General features: G+C 33.3%; 1 long non-coding RNA gene across 1 annotated transcript; it reads right to left on the reverse strand.

Moving 5' to 3' along the window:
• Positions 1-1,764: 1,764 nt before the first annotated feature.
• On the reverse strand, positions 1,765-3,398 carry LOC112452245. The gene is made up of 2 exons (XR_003040477.1): positions 3,140-3,398; positions 1,765-2,334 (listed from the first exon to the last, which is right to left on the reverse strand). It is a non-coding gene; the product is annotated as an uncharacterized LOC112452245 (long non-coding RNA).
• Positions 3,399-3,406: the final 8 nt, after the last annotated feature.

Consider the following 3,406-nt stretch of genomic DNA (forward strand, 5'->3'; position numbering starts at 1 on the left):
AACGCATTACGTTATAGTTTATCAACACGGGAAACGTGCTTAACCTACTTTCAATTTATTTGTCAGATTTGTTTATGCCTAATACCTGGCTACATTTCACGTGCAAAAATATAGGTAAGTGTAAAATGCAAATTTAATTCTGAACTTAGTAAAAAGTATCCTTGCAATATGAAAGAGATATAGATTGCAAAAGTAGAGAGGTAACCTACTAAAGTTGTATTTGAACAATTACATCAAATTACAGATTTATGAAATATAGAAATAAACTTATATTGTATGTACAAGTAGATATAAGTAATTTTGTCATCGTACGGAAACTCGCAGTTTAAACTAACTATAAAATTGTTTGCAGATGCTTGATGTCATTGATGTCATTAAGAGGTAGAAAAGCAGTGGAATACTTCATGCACTTCCAAGTAAGTTAGAAAAGCATTAGCGAAGCTACTTAATCTTGTACAAATCATATTAAAGTACACATTAAAGAAATATAAATATATTTTGTCATTGTGTAAGGGTTGGAATCTGTCTTGGGACAAACGCAAAAAGAGAAGCCATAAGATGTCAAAGCGCTTAATCGAAACGAAACAGAGCATCAAGAACCTCGTCGTAGAGCGAGAAGCGGTGGCAGTCGAGCTGCATCATCTACGACCGGAATTTCCGAAGATGGCAGTTCAGGCCAACACGCTGATTATTATACAGAAGAAAGTTTCATTTTCAAGTTACAAATTTGATTTTGGACGTTTCAGAACTTTTATAATTTAATAACAGAAAGAGATAGTAGCAATAACTTGAAATATATGTGTAACGCTGATTGACTATCGTGTTGTGAGGGCGTAATTTTCTTAACGTTGCCGCGCTATGAAAGGTTTAATTTACTGCATGATTTAATTTATCCGTATGATATTGCAGACCGAGGATTGCGAAAGTAAGAAAAGTTTATAAGAATTACATTTGTAATTTATAGGACGTAAACATAGAAGAGGATACAGAGAGTAGTTCTGATTACATGAGTGAAACGAGTAACGATGAACACAGTGGGTGGTGGTAGCCAATCTGGAGCCAGTATGAAACCAGGCGATGATCTTGCTACAGATAGCACATTAAAACGGATTCTAGAGCAGGATTATGACCTAATGAGTATTAAGAACAAGGTAAGCTAGTAATTAAATTTTAGTTAATATACATATATATTACAGATAAGCTATAAAGCGTTTGTGCCGGATACATTTTTCAACAACTAAAAACTATTCCTGCTGTTTGCATTTTATTTATTTTTCATATTTAAATTAAAATTATACAAGGATTGTAATTTATGTTAAAAACTAATCTTTCACTGAAAACAAATATCATACAAATATATCACTGATATTTATTTCAGCTTATACTTCCGGCGCAACCTACTGTGATAAATATTCCAGAATCTCTGGCCCAGCATTTCACTACGACGCAGTTTACGAATATCCCAGAGAAACCTTAATTCTCATATCGCAGTTTACGAATGTCTCAGAGAAACTCTCTGATTGTGTCGATTAATTATCGAACGGAAAAAGGAAAATACAATAGCAATGTTTTTTTTACGTATCAGGATAAGCTGTGATTATATAAAAAAAGAAAGAAAAAAATAACGGAAAACAGAACCGAGCAGGAACAGGACGCAACTGTATTTCTAGACAGTCTGATTTTGTAAATTATTCTACGAGGAAAACACTTGTGTATTATATATATATGTATATGCGGATATGCGATATATAATTTGATATGATATATGATCTATGACGTTTGTTTATTACTATGTAAAGTGACAGACTTCGAAATTAAACATTAATTACTGTTAATCGTGGCGTTTTGAATTTACTCTTTCTTTTCTTTTACCTAAAGAGGATCATGAGAAAGTGAGAAAATTCCAAACGCTGCGAGAGTGCAGACACAATGGACATCCGAATTTTACAAAACGTGAAAAAACATTCGTCTTTTCTCATCTCTAAACTCCTCAGACCGTGTTAATATTTAAACAAAATAATTTACACGTCACTCATAGAGCTAGCGCGATAAAAAAATAAGTTAACATTCGTTGAAACAACATTATACATTTATGCCTAACAACAATTTTTTGTGCTTGCACTCGCGAATCTCTTGCCGACGTGATACTCGATTTTCTCACACAGAATTTCTTGCTATAAGACACAAAGGGGAGTTTACTTCTTGCGGAAAATACTCGACATGCTGGGCGATTCAATTTTCTGTTGAAGAGATCTTGTTCATCTTCTGGCGCATATCCTTGGCAGACATTCACCGTCGTCATCGATAGGGAAAACCCGGAGCTCGTCGAGTGTCCTGGAATGAAGATAATTTTTTTACAAACGTTTAAACATTTTTCGTTATCGAGAAAATGTGTACAGGATACATAATGTTTCTAGAAAAGTATTCAATGGTCCAAAGATATCGAAATTCAGAAATATTCTACCAAATCTACTATGGATTATTGCGACTGTAGATTACAATTATATAATCACAGTAATTTCAAATCCAGGTCGCTGCCTGGTCTGCCGAGATCAGGAGATCTTTTTTTCGGCAATTAAAAATTCCAAGAAAATTAGCGTGTCGCTATAATAATGAGGGATGTTCGAAAGATTGCACCGCGTGATAAATTACAGTAATAAAATATAAAATTTCTTATATTTCTTTACCTCTGTATGTCTTATAGTTATTAATTCGTCAATTATTATAAACTGAAGAAAATAAGCTGAAGATATATAATTAGTAATCCTTAAGATATATGTAGTAATCCTTAAGTCCTAAGAAATTAATCAATCATAGTTAATTATTTTCCTCACATTCGATTGTGATTGATCAATTTCTCACAGCAGATCTTAATGGAACACTTAATAAAGTTGTAGGGTAGTATTTCATTGTCGGATCTTTTATATTTAAGGCCGGCTGGAGTAATCTTAAGAGAGAGAGAGATGTTATAAACTAATCACTCGATTGTTAGATATAACAGAGCCGTATATATTATCAACCTTAAGCCATTGTCTTGAAATAAGAACCGACTATGTATACTAGCCTTAATTTTACTCATTAATTGTTCGTTGCTTAGCAAGAAAGATTTTACAGAAAAATATATTGCTCTTTTTCTTACCTATATAACAGGAGATGAGGTAATATGCGAAATCGAAATATATACGCAAGCCGTCCGCGACTTCTCTGCATATATTTACTTCGTTTACTGTCTTCTCTATGGTATACGGTATTATTCACTTTACTCCGTTGAGGTTTCTGTTCGTAATATTCTCGGTTCGGAATATTCGTAAACTGCGTCGTAGTACAATGCTATGCTAATCTGACAAATAAATTGAAAATAGGTTAAGCACGTTTCCCGTGTTGATAAACTATAACGTAATGCGTT

Source organism: Temnothorax curvispinosus, unplaced genomic scaffold (assembly GCF_003070985.1).
Source record: "Temnothorax curvispinosus isolate PA1 unplaced genomic scaffold, ASM307098v1 QBEX01000280.1, whole genome shotgun sequence".
Taxonomy (NCBI): Eukaryota; Metazoa; Arthropoda; class Insecta; order Hymenoptera; family Formicidae; genus Temnothorax; species Temnothorax curvispinosus.